Source organism: Lissotriton vulgaris, chromosome 7 (assembly GCF_964263255.1).
Source record: "Lissotriton vulgaris chromosome 7, aLisVul1.2, whole genome shotgun sequence".
In the NCBI taxonomy this organism is placed as follows: domain Eukaryota; kingdom Metazoa; phylum Chordata; class Amphibia; order Caudata; family Salamandridae; genus Lissotriton; species Lissotriton vulgaris.
In genome coordinates, this window is record NC_141695.1 from 465,892,823 (window position 1) to 465,909,066 (window position 16,244).

At 41.7% G+C, this 16,244-nt stretch overlaps 1 long non-coding RNA gene across 2 annotated transcripts in view; it reads left to right on the forward strand.

The window, feature by feature from the left end:
* LOC147701875 (uncharacterized) overlaps nucleotides 1-12,671 on the forward strand; it is a 174,569-nt gene extending 161,898 nt beyond the window's left edge. Inside the window, exons 2-4 of one of the 2 annotated variants that reach the window (XR_015297203.1) lie at nucleotides 10,438-10,816; nucleotides 11,415-11,563; nucleotides 12,041-12,671. This is a non-coding gene — a long non-coding RNA (uncharacterized LOC147701875). The remainder of the gene's footprint in view (nucleotides 1-10,437; nucleotides 10,817-11,414; nucleotides 11,564-12,040) is intronic. The other variant, XR_015297204.1, reaches the window with a different exon arrangement.
* The last annotated feature ends 3,573 nt before the right edge of the window (nucleotides 12,672-16,244 follow it).

Consider the following 16,244-nt stretch of genomic DNA (forward strand, 5'->3'; position numbering starts at 1 on the left):
ATTGGGAAGGGATGTGCAGTGCAGAAGTCAATGCAGTAAATGACATGTTACAGAAAAAGTCATGAAACAGGGAAAACAACAAGCCTCGAAATGAAGGCAACAACCCCAATGAACCCCCCCCACCACCCACACCAATCAGGTTGAGAAACAAACCCCACCCACCCAGGTGAACCCCAACTAGGAAGGGGAAGATCAAAAACAAGGAAGGGAATTATTCCGTGGAGACATGGTTCCGCCCGGAGTACGCCCCTGCCGCAAGGACAGGGTGGGCAAGCCATGAGGTGTTGTGGACATTGATGTGAAACAAAGGGGACAACAAGGCACCCATATGGTCAGGGCACGCTGCATGGAATCAGATGTAGTCTGTGAAGGGCTGGAGTGCGGGCCAGTAGTAGGTGCGTGAAGGGATGGGTGAGAGGGAAGCCATTGCCTCAGAAGTCGAGGGGGCTACATGACAAGCAAAAGGCCCTAGGCCGGGGTCCAGCGAGCATGAGAGCAATAAATGAAGAAAGGAGGAGGGGCGGTTGCCAGAGCAAGTGGGATTTGGCCAGGGAGGGAAGCGTTATGCCAGAGGGCAAAAGTCAGTCATTGTCACTCAAGTTGCAGTCAATAGCAGCCTGGGAGCTGAATGAGAAGTTTTTTTGCATTGACCAGTGCAGCCTTAGGCTCTGTGGAGACATGCACCTGGGAGCCTTGTTTAACTCGCAGCTTAGCAGGGTAGGCCAGGGAGTAGGAAACGTCATGTTTTTGGAGCAGTCGCTTGGCCGGGAGGAACTTGCGACAGGCAGCCTGCACAGCCACTGTGTAATCAGGAAACAAGGCAAGGGAGTTCCCCTGATGTGAATGTCTCCCCTCTCCCTGGCTGCATGGAGAGCTGCATCCCGGTCCCTGAAGTTCAGCAGTTTGGCAATGATAGGGTGAGCAGGTAGGCCAGGAGAGGGCCGAGGGCCCAGGGAGTGATGGGCTCGCTCGACAATGAAAACACGGGAGAGGACATCACCAAGTAGGTCCTGTATGAGCTGCTCAACAAAATCTTCCATTTTAGAAATATTGGAGGATTCGGGCACGCCCGTGATGCGAAGGTTGCTCCTACGGGAGCGCGCGTCCATGTCCTCATTCTTGTTTATCAGCTCGAGAACTTTGTCCATTTGGAGTAGCTTGTGATGGTCCCGTGTCGCAGCATCTTCAATGTCCGAGACTCTGGTTTCAACGTGAGACAGCTGTGTGTTGTGCGTGTCAACCCGGGCTTTGAGCATGTCCAGTTGGGCAGTAAGTTGGTCGAGATGAGTGGCGATGCCAGTGACGGTGGCTTTCATGTCGAGCATGATGGCCTTTAAGTCGTCCTCTCCGGTTGGAGTAGCTTCCGTCTGGGCGGCAGGCTTCCCAGTGTCCATGGCCGCCCCATTCTGTCTTGTTTGCCTGCGTTGATCGAAGGCCAATTTGGGTTGCTTGGGGTCAGCCTTCCCCGTAGTTGGGCTGCCGGACCGGCACAGGCGCACCCCGAGAGCCGCCAAAGATCAAGAAAGGTGGGGAAGCGACCCAGGAACAGGTGGGAGGCAACGTAAGGAGTTATGGCCGTGTGTGGGGGCAGGAAGTGCGGCAGATGCAGGTCCCCAGAGAAAGGCCACCGCAAGGGAGGCGTCTCTAGACCCCGGGGCAGGGCCGGCATAGGACAGTGGCGGCCACCAAGGACACCCGGCGACCGTATTAATCAGGATAGGTGGCAGTGATGTTCAAGGCCGCCCAAGCAAAGTGAGAGTCCAAAGGCCAGCAGCAGGCACCAGCAGCAGCGCCAGGGCGGAGGGGGCTGAGCAGGCCGAGAGGCAGTGGGGTGAAGTGAGGAGAGAGGCAGCCCAAAGTTACAGCCCAATGTTGCCCAAGGTTGCAGGCTAGCAGAGGATAGGGCCTCCACAAAGGCTTTAATAGATGTTGCTGCAGTTAATCCACGGAGGCCTGAGCCGGTCCGGGTACCGAGGTAGCAGACACGCACCTAGCAAAGTAGGGAGCCCAAAAAAGGAGCAGCACGCGACAAAGCACCCCAGCAGCGGTGCAACTCACCGGAATGAGGAGACGGCTAGGCAGCAGGCAGGCCACGTCTGGGAGTCAGGCGTCAGCTGCCGGTGCAGGTAGGTCCACAGCAGTGCCGCAGCCCGATGCAGCCAGCTGCCCCGCACCAACAGGAGGCCCGGCAGCCTCGCGAGGAGACAGCGGCAAGGCCCGGAGTAGAGTCAATGGCGTGCGCCCAGCGGGGGATCAAACGATGGCCCGGATGTGGAGAAGCAGGATGGCGAGGAGCAGAGTGAGGGCTCCTCCGAAGTCTGCCAGATGTTGGCGTATTGTAAGGCTTGCCCGGCAGAGCCCACTCAAGGTGTGGCCATCTTGCAGCTGGCTAAGCCACGCCCCTCCAAGAAACACACTTTTCTCACATTTCTATGATGGAAAGTTCTGGAATCAGCGTGGATCCACAAAATTTCACCTACCCGGCATTCCCCACAGTCTCTTGATACAAATGTTATCTCACTTGTGTGGGTAGGCCTAGTGCCCACAACAGAATTTAATGTATTTATTTATTATTCAGTTATTTAAAACCCTAACAATATTACAAACACTATTTAAAAAAAGAGCAAATTGCGTAAAAGTTACATTTCTCTAAAAATATCTTTAAATGTATGTAATTATAAAAATATACTTCATGTTTTATCATTGCTCAGATTTAGCGTTCCGTTCTTGTTCATGAGTACGTAAAAATGTTATCAGTTTACAGTTCATTTGGGGGTCAGTGGAATCTATTCCACTTATGATAGCTGTTCTGCACGACTTTATGTCTCTGTCCAGGAATGCTCGCCATAATATTGTGGTTTGTGCCGATTGCAATATCTTACAGTGGCATACAAGATGAATCAAATCTTCCTTTTTATTGCCACAATGCCGGCAATTTTCGTTTTTCCTATATATCCAATGAGGGGCATCCGCAAGATTGGGGAACTGTCCAAACCTTAATGTTATTAATTTTCTTTATAAGTAAAAAGAGGAGGTGGAATCCAAATAGGCCGCTAGTTTCAGTGTTTTATAAGTGTTGATCACTGAATATGAGTGACTTCTTGTAGAAAAAATTTCTTTATCAACCAGCAGCGAGTGGAACTTTGCAGCCTTATTTACTGTTAATTTGAATGTTTGGTAAGGCATTTGTTTATTCCACAACTCACTTGTGCAAGTAACCTTTAATGCATGTTCCAAAAATGTGTAGGCTGGCGAGTGTTTATCCTGTTCCATTTCCTGTCATAAAGATTTGTTAAGACTATTTTCCTCTACGTTTTGTTTTATTGGGTGCCATACTTTTATGTATGTGTAAAGTATGCCCAGTGTTTTGTTCATTAGCCCAAACTCAAGGCGCATCTGTGCTGGTGAGGCAGTCTTGGAGAGCTGAAGAACCTTTTTATAAATGCACGTCATTAGTTCGTTTAGGGTTTCTGAATCCTTCCTGTGCATTGCAGCACTGGCATATGATAGTGTTGGCAGTGCTTTCGCTGAAATTGTCGTTAATATTGGTTTCAAAGACGGTCCCTCTAGTTTCTTTGCATGTATTTTAAGGGCGAATGTTAGTGCCCCTGCTCGCTGCGTCATATATATTATTTTATCTCGAAATGATAATTTATCATCGATATAAAATCCCAAATATTTGTAGCCTGGTACTTTCTCCAGTAGATTGTCCTTTAATCTAATATTGTGAATAGAGGCTGTTCGATTTGTAATAAGCATAGATTTGGTTCCAAATTATTTGCCGACAAGAATTGAGAGAGTTCGTTTAGTAGTCTTGTCTGGCCTACCTTAGTCAAGCTTAAAAGAACGATATCGTCTGCGTAAGTGAGATGCGACAATTGGTGTTTTCTCAACTTCGGTGAGTGTGAATTAATTCCATCTAACTATCATGAAATGTCTGAGATTAATAAATTAAATAGGTGCGGAGCCAGTACTCACCCCTGCTTCAGTCCTGTGTTGGTATACACTTTTCTAGATATTCTAGCTCCATTTCCAAGCTTAACGCGTACCCAAGTATCTATATAAAACAGTAGTAGACCCTTCAATATTCTGTCTGGTACACTCCAGGATTTTAATTTAGACCACATGAGTTTCCGGTCTATGTTGTCAAAAGCAGCTTTTAGGTCGATGTAACACAGGTGAAGATCATGTTTTCTGCAATTGCATCTTTCAGCAATCATTGAAATGGACAGAATATTTGTGATAGTTCCGATGCCCTTCCTAAATCCGGTTTGATTTTTTGGTATTAGGTTACATTCTCTAGAACAAGCAGCAAGTTCTTTAAGGAGTAGTGAGGCAAAATATTTGGCTTCAACATCCTGTAAGGCGATTAGCCTATCATTTTTGGACTCGATCTGTCACCTCCTTTGCAGTTAGGAGTAATGTTTGATCCCTGCCAACTTACTGGGATTTGATTGTTAAGTTCTACGTCAATATAGAGTTTCCCTAGGATCGAGCTCCAGTACTCAGAGTCATATTTAAAAGCAGCCTGAGGAATGCCGTTAGGGCCAGGAGAGCCGTCACTTCTGCCTTTCTTTATTATGTTTATTTCTTCTGTTGTGTACATTGATTGATTGGTCTGTGATTTCAATTAATTCTCGATATTCTGCTTCACAGTCGGTAATTGGGAATTGTCTATATGGAGTTGTTCTTCTTTAAATTTATCTCTGAGGAAGTTAACCCATTCCTGCTCTTGTATGTGCGATGTTAACCTCATAAGTGTCATAAGTGCTGCGCCAGTCCAACGGCCGACGGCACCACTACCTCGGGAGTGCTGCCGTCGGCCGTTGGACGTTCCAACTGCACCTGCGAAATGGAACGTTCAGCACTGGAGCTGGACGTTCCATAGCTGCTAAGGTGTTAAGATATTTTGAGGTCTCAACAGGTTGTTTATTGTCTGCCAAAATTTGTTGAGATTGAATGTCTTACATTGTGGATTAGTTTAGACCAGAAACTCTCGCCTTTCACTTTTTTAAGTTCCAATATTTCTTTTTTTATTGTATTCTCATTTGTTGAAATGTTTTCCAGCGTAATCCCTTGGATTCATCCTGTCGCAGTTTCCTTTGAGCTTTTCTTAGTTCTTTCTTTAGAATTTGCAGATCTTTTGGTAGATTTTTTCGTCTGTTCATATCTTTTGACCCTAATTTCTGAGACTTTCATTGTTTCTGCTAATTTATTTAAGAATTGCGACCAAGCTTGCATTCTATTAATGGGTTCTGTTGGTTGTTTGGCCAAGAGACACTTTATTGTTAAAAACATCTATTTTGTTTGTATTTGTCCATTTCAGACATTCTAAATTGATTGAGGTAATTTCACCCTCTGGGGCGTTAGTAAGTTGGTATCTTGGTGTGTTTAGGTTAAAGATGACATGCTGTATTGAATGATCACTCAAGGGGGTAAACTCTATGTAGAAGCGAGCTAATGTTGGTAATAAAGGAAGGGTTATAACTGTGAAATCTAACGTTGAGTGCGCCCTTGGATCGTAATACTTTATTTCCGGAGGGCGATCTTAGTCTAGTTGCTGACCAATGCGGTCAACACAATAAGTTTCTGTGTGATACTGCTGTGGCACACACCAAAATGAGTTATCTGCTGTTAAAATTGGATCTTCATCTGGTGTGAATATCAAATTTGAATTAAAATCTCCTGTTACTATTAAATTCCAGGTCGGCTCACGACAACGTAGTCTTGATATTGTTTTAATTAAAAGGGCATTTTTGACCTTTTTTATTTGAGCCTTCGGTTGTGTGTAGTAATTGATTAGTAGTATCGTATTGCCTGTACTTAAGTTTTGATCTGAGAATTTTACAATCTGTATGCTGGGATCTGGAGATTTCAACTGTTCTGTTGTTATTTTTAGAGCTGTTGATACATACACAATCAATCCTCCTACTGCCCTGCCATAATGCTTGCATTTTTCAGCAGCTACTGTATGGTGGGCGTAACCTGCTATCCGAATTTCTTCCTGCGACCAAATTTCTTGTAGTGCTATAATGTCACAATCTGCCCACTCCTTTAGTGGTAGGCCTTCGTCAAGCAGTCTCCTGGCTCCTGCTATGTTCCAAGATAACATGTGTATTGCATTTGTGTCAGAGGTGGAAACCATAGCTCCCGTATGTCAGACACTTTGGTTGTTCAATATACTGGGTAGCCAGCTCCATTGATCTTGAATTTGGTCATTCTCCCCATGTGTTCATTTTATTGATCCGATCAGGGTCTGGGCTATATCACTCCAGCACTTTGCATTGTGTAGAATTGAATATACCTGTGCAGGAGGTGTCATGTGATTTATTATCCTTTTCGTGTCCTGCTGTTCAATTTCTTTTAATGGGAATGGATAACGCAGTCTTACTGCTTCTTTTAATTGAATGGCACAGGCAGAAAATTGTTCAGAGCTTCTTAGTATTAGCTTTGTTAACTCCGGTGTCTGTCATGCTGTTAGTGTTCGTTCTTTTATTGTGTTGTTTTCTCCTGAGAGAAATTGGACTGCTGCAAGATCTGACGATTTTATTTGTTTTAGTTCCTGAATTTCAGCCAAGAGCTTCAAGATATTGCCTCGATATAAAATATCACAATTTCCATGTGTTTCATATTCTGGGGACCATATTAGCTGGTGATCTTCCTGGGCACTGGTTGTCTTTCCTTTTCTGAAATCTGTTTCCTCCATTCTCTTGATCTGAGTTTTGACTTGGTTAGACATACAGATACTTAGCTGACCATCATAGGGACATTGCTGCCTGGTTTGTTTACGATTTTTAAGGTAATGCTACGTTTGGCGCCTTCTCCTTTTGCTAGTAGACCAGTTAAGGACGTTGTATTTACTTTCTCTGCATATGTAATTGTCCTTACAGTAGATTTCCAATCTTTAGTGTCAGTATATTTACTGGTTACTACTGGATCCACCCTCTGTTCTTGAGTGCTTGACAGAGTGGCTTGCTTTATTGTAACTCCTCATTTTGACATATTTAAATTGTCCTCTTGATCGTCCATCTCTTTACCTGATTCCTCCTCAGTTTTATTTTCATTTTAATGTAACCATGTCGATAAAGACATATCATATTTTACAGGCTTTTTACTATTAGCTGCAATGTTTAGGTCTTTATGTGATCTACTACTATCTTCTTGCTTTACTTTTGAAACTACATGTTGTTCCACTAACTTAGTTTTATTGGGACATTTAGGTGATTCTTGCGAGCACACCTCGGTTTCCCTTGTGATTGTCTCATTAATATAATTTCTGGGGGCTTCCACTTTGTCTTTAATTGTATCATTAATTTCTTTACAGAGAGTATTTACATTTCTTGTAGCAATATTCTGTGTTGGTTCAGGAAGATGTTCCTTTTGATGTTCATCTGCTGTTCTTGTGACAAAGATGGGATATACTTTTTTAACTTCATGGGGTTTAAATTCATTTGCCCTGTTTCTTGCCTTTCTTTCCTTCTTTTTTTGCCTTCTTGATTGTGGCCTCAGTTTTTCTGGTTGCTCGGTAATGACGCTCTGATTAGTTTATATCACTTCCTCCGTCTCAGTAGTAGAAATTTGAGGTTCTTTCTTTTGCTCTAGGTTTATTCTTGTGGGTGCCAGGGCATTATTTTGAATGATATTTTCCTCTATTATTGATATATTCACGAGCTGTAAGTTCTCAGCCGGTAAGACTAAGTGCTTGTTTGGACAAAGTATCTGTTCCATTATTGTTGGTAAGAAACCTTATTTAACTAATATAGGTCGACATGTACAACTTGATTCCTGTGGTGAGTAAACTGATTGTACTCTTTTAATAACTTTGATAAATCTTCAAGTTTTTTTTTTCTAGCTATGTATGATACAATGATATTTATTAGGTATACCTGTATGTTCAATTTGTCTGACTGCATTATCAGTGTTGCTGTCGACATTTGCAGTGCCTGCAGTATTGTTGGAATTAATTCTGTTTTCCCATTTTTATTGTTTTCGATGTTACTTGTCCCTTTGTCGGGTACTTCTCCAGGTTTATCCACTGGGATTGGTTGAGCTTTCGTTCTGTGGTGGAGGTTTTGTCTTTTTCGTCTGCGTGGTCTGGACTTGGCGTCTGTTTGTTTCTTTTTTCCCATCCCTGGCCCTCCCTGGTTTCCACATGTAAGTCTTCTGCAGGTTTACTATCCTTTGAGGCGATCACCTCCTCGCCCTCGTTTCCATTTCCGTCTCTGCTTTTGTCTCCTGTGTAATTTCCACACGTATACTCGCACTTGAGTCCTCCAAGTTAGTTAGCGCTTGGTCATATTTTGACCAGAGATGTGCTAATTCTTCTATATTGAGTGCAAGTCATATTTTCTAACTTAGTGTCCTTGTTCAGCTGCTTGTGTGAAATAATTGCTTGTTCCAATCGGGATGCCAGGTTTTAGCTCTGTAGCTTGATATGGATCCCCCCATTGATATTTCCATTGCCCTATTTTTTGGGGCAGCCAAGGGGTCATCAGACCTGACAATTCTCCTTGTGTAGCGCAGAGAGATGAACCAGGAACCTTTAAATATTGACGTCTTGAATTTTGCATTGTTTTTTTATTTAATATTGATTTTTCGAACATAGATGCAATAAGAGAGATTAACGGGCCCTTCATTGTGGAAGTTCCTCCTTTTGCTGTTGCTGGTTTGTCGCTTTTTTTCCCTTTGGCGAGTCCTTTCTGTGTAACTACTTTCTCCCCCAAAGCCTTCCTCACCCTGCCTGATCGCATTCCTGAGATTGCGTTTGTGTAAGTTGAGCTGGGCCATTTACTGAGCCGGTCAAGCGTACAAGCCTGCGAGCCGCTTTTTAGCTCTTCTGCAGCTCTTTCTCCATTTTCACCACCTCAAATAACAGGGTTAACAGAGGGTCAACAAAGGCATTGCAGGGGTGTGGAATTTAATAAAATATCTACTTGTCCATGGGGCAGGCTGCTTAATAAATCTACTTGTCTTGTAACAAAATCCACTTGTCCCCTTTGTGCCATGTAATGCGGCAACAAATTAGGCAGCAATCTCATTATATAAGAGTTCTGATAGGTCCTCTCTGATTATGCCAGGGTTCATACCATAGTAGTGTTTGAATACTAGCAATTCCCTTATGCTGCTATGTTTCTGCAGGTCTACATACTGGGGCTGAAGGAAGTGGTAAGCAATAGTTCCAGGGTTTTTAGTCTCTGCAAACCTACTAACGTACATTTTTTAAGGGTTTTTAACAATGCTTCTTTAATCATTTACCAAACTGAGAACGGTTGGAAATTTACTACTGACAGTGGCAGACTTAAAACCTCTTCCAGGGTTGGGGAAAAAAGTGGTTGGAGGAAAAGTGAACTTGAAAACATTCAGATTTTCACATATGCATATCTACACCTGCATATTTGCTCATGCTAAAATGAAGTTCACAAATATTTTCTGGGAGTACTATTTCTTGGCCTACTTCTGTAACTTCTTGAGAATTCATGGAAACTGTACATATGCACTTAATGCAAGGATACCATGGGTGCACTTTTGAGACTTTCTTTAATAATTGGGCATCTAATTAGGCCTGACATTAACCATGACCTTTTGTTTTGTTTTTCATTCTGTCTCTCTGTCTGTCAGCTGGTGTCCCTGTAAGTGACAGTATTCTGCTCTTTTAGAAGGAGCATATTGGCAGACAAAGTAGTTTTGTTCAGTGCCCAGAACCGCTGCGGCAATGTGTGCTGAGACCAACGTTTTTTGTTTTGCTTTTGCCAATGCTTGTTAGAATGGTGAGGACTCCGCTCCCACACTGTTATGGTTTTACAAAAACCATGCCTAAACAAGTCACGCCTTGACAAAACCAAAAGGTTGACCACCAATTTCAGACCCACTAGCTTTGCCAATGCTTGTTTATTTTTGTTTTCTATATTTGTATTTAAACTGGTTACACTGATTTTCTTTTCTGAATATTTTTGGGAAATACTAACATACATCAACATGTTACTAAATGATGCTGCAAAGATACAGTACCTAAAATCTTACAGTCGTTTAGCTAAATGTTTTCTTTTCTTACTTGCATTTTTTTTGTGAACATTTTATTTTGAAAGCAAAGAATCATCACTCTTGCTTTCAAGCTTCTGCAAATATTTGCATATAATCAAAGAGCATTCTGGGTGCATTATACAGAGCCTCATATTACTAAACTTTGAAAATGTGTGTACACTTTTATACTGGTACCACTGTCAGTAGTGCAGGCTGAGCTTAAAACATTTACTTTTAGTGCTCATCCTAATAATAAAGGCTTTGTGTTAATGAAGCATATATACAAGTTTGAACAGCATTAACACACATATTACATATAAATGTAGTGGGGTGACGGGACGGGATATGGACACTACTGTGATCCCGGAGTGGTGGAAAACTGACATACCTTCAAACTCCTCTCTCCCACCATTTCAGGACACTTGGGGAACTGAATACGAAGACTGGTGGATGCAACAACCTACGAAAATAGACGAGTGTTCCTTTAACGGTACCGGCATTACAGAAGAAGATACATCCCCCTGTGACGCGTTCATGTGTAGAACGGACGGCTTCCAGGAAAGAGACACGCCCCCTGGTGACGCGTGGATCCGAGGATTGGACAAAAGAAAGGATGAGGAAGGATCGGGGTGTTCCGACACTACAGAGAGGAGAGCGAGAGGAGAGTGTGAGAGCCGGCGCGTGGAGGAGAACGGAGAATGAGGAGAAGAAGGAGACGGTGGAAGCTGTGCCTGGATGCCAACAGTACCGGGCAGCGCCCAGCCACACTCAAGGAGGAGGAGTGTGGCTCAGCCAGGTCCGTCAGCGTATGTCGGGCTTGCTGGGGCGGCGTGGAGACGCCGTGTAAATATTGTGCATAGCGTGAATGACCTACCTCCCCTATTTACCCTGTCCTCCCTTTACCTCCTTTCCCCACCAAGAACCCTTCACCTGTATTGCACCGTACTGATTTATAAATACTCGCACGCCGGTGTCCTCACTCCCCTGATTCGCCTGGGAGAACTCTGAGTCAGACTTTCTGCTAAGACAGTTGTTCTTTTCTCCGCATGTGGCGCTGGGAACCGACGAGGGAGGAAGACGGGATATCATGCGGGCGCATGCACTGTTGTCAGATGTGCCAGCGTGCGCTAGTACCGGGGGCGTAGGAAGCCAGTTTCAGCGCTGTGAGCAGACAGAGTGCGGTCAGTGGCAAAAATGCGTGACAATGCATTTCAGTTCGGTGATGCAGGAACACCACACTGAAATGCCTTAGCATCACGCCTGATGCGTGATACTTGGCAGGCCTGCTTGTGAGGCTGACCAATGCAGAATCAGCTAAAAAAAAAAAGGTTTTTAATGTAACGCTTAGAATTCGCTGGGCTAATTCTATGTTTTTGCCCCTTTCCAATCACAAGCCCATGGCCCACCCACACAAGTGAGGTATCATTTTACTCTGGGTACCAGAGGGATTTCCAGTGCCATCTGATCGGACGGCTGGCCGAGAGCCGTCGGAAGCACCAAATGGGTTAAAAAATCCATGTATTCCTTTACATGGAATCACAAGGTAAGCACCTGATGAAGCGAGGTTCAGAAATAAATTATATTTTGACTCGCGAAGTTAAACTTCCATAATAATTAATTATATTAATGAGTTTATGCATGATATGTACTAATCAATCTAGAATAAAATGCATTCACGACACACGGGATTAACATTATATGCTTTATGTTGCATTTGCAAGTACGTTGAAAAATAATAAATTAACCTTGTCTATTGATTTTGTCAACATTAATTGCGGCTGTTTAGTTAATGGCATGTGCATATTTTAAATGTGCTTTTGTCTATGTCGTGTTTTATATGTGGCAAAGGCTCGTGGAGAATCCTGTTGGCCTAAAAGAAGATGGTAAATAAAAACGCTGCTTATATGTGCTTAAAGCTAGTTAACATAAACTAATGGGTTAACCTTAGTAAAGGGGGTGGGTAACAGAATGATTTTCATTTCTTAAATTAATTAATGTTTTGTGTTTCTTTGAATACTAGCCTTCAAGAAAAAGGCCTGAGGCCTAGCTTTTTAAATGGGTGTTTGGAATCCTGTCGTGATGAGCCGAGCACAGCTAAGAAAGTGGAACGTTTTGCCACAAGGACGTTCATCAGAATAATAAATAAATGGAACTGTGCAAGATGTGCTCTGGGTTGGATAACTTCAAGGACAGGAAACGGCAGATCAGCCAAGCTGAGGAAGCAGCAAACTGTTATTTAATAAGATGTTGCAAATCCTCGGAAGCTAATGTTGCCTGTGAATAAAGGACAAAGACGTTTCAGAAAGGCACGATTTTGGATTGAAAAAGTTATGATCTCATATGGACTGACAGCTGACAGCCAATCAGAACACAGAGTGACAGTGAAAAGTATTCTTTTAGTGTAGATTAGTAAGTTAGAAAGGTATAAAAACTGGCCCCATGACAAGAGGGTGCTCCTCACTTTCCGATTCCAGAGAGACGTGACATGCTGATGGACTTCTTGCTCACGTAAGGATAATAGGGTTTATGGACTTTACATTTTTCCCTTCTAGATGAAGTGAGTCAGTTAGGGAAATAGAATATAGGGAATGAGTTCTTAACTGCTTTAATTCTTTGTAAGCTGATCTGTTATGAAATGTCGGTCTAATGTGCCTTTGCTTAAATTAAATGATGCTTTCAAATTGCAAATAAAAAGAATTTCTAATTCTAAAATGCTCTTTGCTTGATAATAAAATTTATAAATTAGATTTTGAAATGACAAGCTGGTCTTGTTTATTCTTAGTCTAGTTACCATCAGTTGATCCAATCATCTAAGTGACTTAATTAAATGTTTCCTTATATTTTCTATAAATATGATGATGATAAACTGCAGTTGTATATAAAATGTAAATAGTTTGTGAATAGTTTTGATTAGTTTTGATTAATTAGGTCACATGATTCAGTTGCCTAATAATTGTCTTGTGAGAGTTTATGTTTAATGGTGAGTATCATGGTGTTGGGTAGTGTTGATGAGACAGAATTTCTATAGGGGCGCTGGATCAATTCTCTGGTAGCAGAGTTACGGTTACTATGGTGACGGACATGCTACATGGTAGTTACATAGGATCCATGTCTAAAACATGTTAAGTTTGTTCTCTTGTTACATGTAGTCGAAAGGTTTTCTCCAGCAGTGTGAAAATTCCTGGTTTGCCAGTAAAAGAGTAGTGTAACAGGTGAAGTTACACAGTGCATTTGTTCTGTTTCAAAACGGCGGTATTGACATATATCGCTAGTGTTGTGGACGTACAGCACAAGTTTAGGGATTTTAGGTGTGATAGGTTGAATGTATAGTAAGGATTGTCTATGAAATTGTAGCTTTGAGTATAGGGACTTGGAGCCTGTTTTAAAACTCACTGTGAGAAGAGTAGTAGGATTTATCCAAGCCTGAGTAAAGGGTAAGGAAGCGTCGTCTATTCTTACTGGCGATTGAGGATTTCTATTGGTGGGTTAAAGTCCTACCGAGATTTCATGTATGTGTGGTTAGGGATTTTCTGTTTGAATGCGCGTAGATGATTTTGTGAGAATAGCGTTGTCTATTTCACGAGAAAGAATACTCGAATGATTGAGAAAACTATCGCTTTATTTAGCGAAACAGACAAATGGTTTGTTTTTCTGTAGTTAATAATTGAATTTCATTGAAAAGAATTATTAAAATGGCGCTGTGAAAATATTTTGTAAAGGAGGGGTGAGTTTACGGAGCGGAGACAGCGAAGCTGCAGCGGCAGTATACGTCACAAGGTTCGCACTGTGATTGGTTAGCATACGTCACAGCAAGCGTACTGATTGGTTCATGTGACCGAAACGAGCTGATAGCTGATTGGTCCTTTCTGAAAACAGTACTTCTATTGGTTGAGCAAGGTGGTGACGTGGCTTAACCTGATTGGCTTGTTGGTGAGTTTCGCGCACGGATTGGTTAGAGTAGTGGAACGACAAGAAATACTTATGATCTTTTTCAAATTAAGCGGAATAGTTTTAAAACATGAGTTATTGGTACGGAAAAGTAGCCTTCATGGTTTCAGAAATTGAAAAATATATTTTGCCCCGACAAGAAAATTGAATCGCGTGGTGGAAAATTACTTCATAAGTACAAAACACCCGCAGCATATATGGAAGGTGAATATGGTTATCATACTTGCCTTTGGTTTGACAATTGGATACAATATACCAAAGATGATGGTGTATTAACATGGCCGGAAGATGGGTCATTTAATATTAAAATTTTGAAAAACTTGAGAGAAAAAATGATGGCTCTTGTGCCAAAGCCTAGGCCTGCTCAATTTGAGGCTTTAGTTGAATGGGAGGTTGAAATGTTTGAACTTGAACGCGAAACCAGAGGTATAACAAGAGGCCCAAAATTAGACATTAATAGGGAAACTCATGAAGATAGAGTACGACGTTGGAGAAAAGCAGACATGGGTGATGGTTTGTACCCAGTAAGAGTAATGATTACTGAAATACCAGGTCAAAAAGATACCCAAAAGAAAAATAATATTGATCAAGAATTAGATGATGCGGTTTTATAAGAAATTTATATAACAAAACGCAACCCGCCACCCTATCAACCAGATTCACAGTCTACCCCGAGAATTTCTTCAGGAATTTCTCCCAGTGCACCTAGAGAAATTGATGAAAATTCATCTCGATTTTTAAAATTACCTGAAAGAGTAGGGACAAGAAGTAATTCTAGTACACCGGGAGAAAACAGAAATTATCCTGAAATTTCAGAACAGAGAAATGAATTCCCGAGGAATGTAATAAGAACAGAGAGACTTGGGAATATACCGGAAGTTAAGAGCAAAAGAGGAATTAATACAGCAATTAACTAAAGGGATGGAAGCGGTAACAGTACCAGTAACAATCGGTCCTGTTGTACCAGTTTTTGACCACAGAGAAAATAGACACTCAGCTCTGACTGTTCCATTAAATGCGGAAATTCAGAAAGGGGCTGAAAATTTTTATTCAGATTTATCAGAAATACATCGAGAAAAAACAATGCCAGATTTAACTTTTAATCGAAGCTTGTCAAATGATCAGACACCATCTGTTGCAGGTTCTGATTCTGGTTCTTCAGGAAAGAGCATGAATAAAATAGATTTAACACAAACTCCACAGACCTTACAGGCCCCTGAATTCAAATCACTTGATGTTGCAAAATTAAAAGCCAATTTAGAAGAATTAATTATTGGCACAATTGGACCTGACAATTTAAAATTATATCAGGATGATGAATTATTGTTCATTTGCAAAAGCATAAAATGGAAAACGAAAAACAAGTATGACCAATTAGAGGAAATGGCTGTTGAATTAGAAATAGATTTGAGTAGACAGAAACAATTGCAAAAATATTACAGAGTGGATTTTTCAGAAAAAGACAATGAAAATTTGAACACCACAGGAAGGATAACTCATGCAAAGGAATGAATTGTGTTTCTGAAAAGATTGGGTGAATTAAGTAAATGGAGAGTGAAATGGACAAAGAAAAGAGAGGAAGACAAGAGAGACAAAGGAGAAATAGTTACTGAGTTTCCAATGAGAGAAATAGCTGGCGGAGGGTATGTGCATGTTCCTTGGACAAGACAGGATATTTTACTGTTTACAAATGATTTTCCTCGGCTGAGAGAAAAGCCAGTGGAATTGTATCGCCAGGTAGATAAGATTCATCAAAGTTTCAAAAGTTCTGTGGATTGATCTTGATGGATTCTTTGACATTGTTGTCCCATCAGATCTTTGGACAGAATGTAAAATTTCTGTAAGTTGGCCTAAAGAAGAACCAGCTCGAGATAAAATAACAGGTGCTCCTTCAGCAGATGTCATGGATTTATATGACAAAGTAATTGTCTGGTTGAAAAACAAAATTGCCCCAAAAGAAGTAGATTGGGTTAAAATTGACAGAACAAATCAAGAACCAAAGGAGTCAGTACATTCATTTTATGAAGGGTTACTGCAGGTATTTAAACAATACAGTGGCTACGAAAAATTAAGTGAGAAAGACATGAGCCACTTCATATACAGGTTTGTTTATGGCTTGAGACCTGAGATTGGTGAAATGATAAGAAATGGAACTGTCGGTTGGCAATCACTTACAGTTGATGACATTCTGAGAAAAGCAAAATACTGCAGTGATGAGATAGATGCCAAGCAACAGAAGCTTAAGGAAAAAGCAATGTGGGCACAGGTGAAGGTAG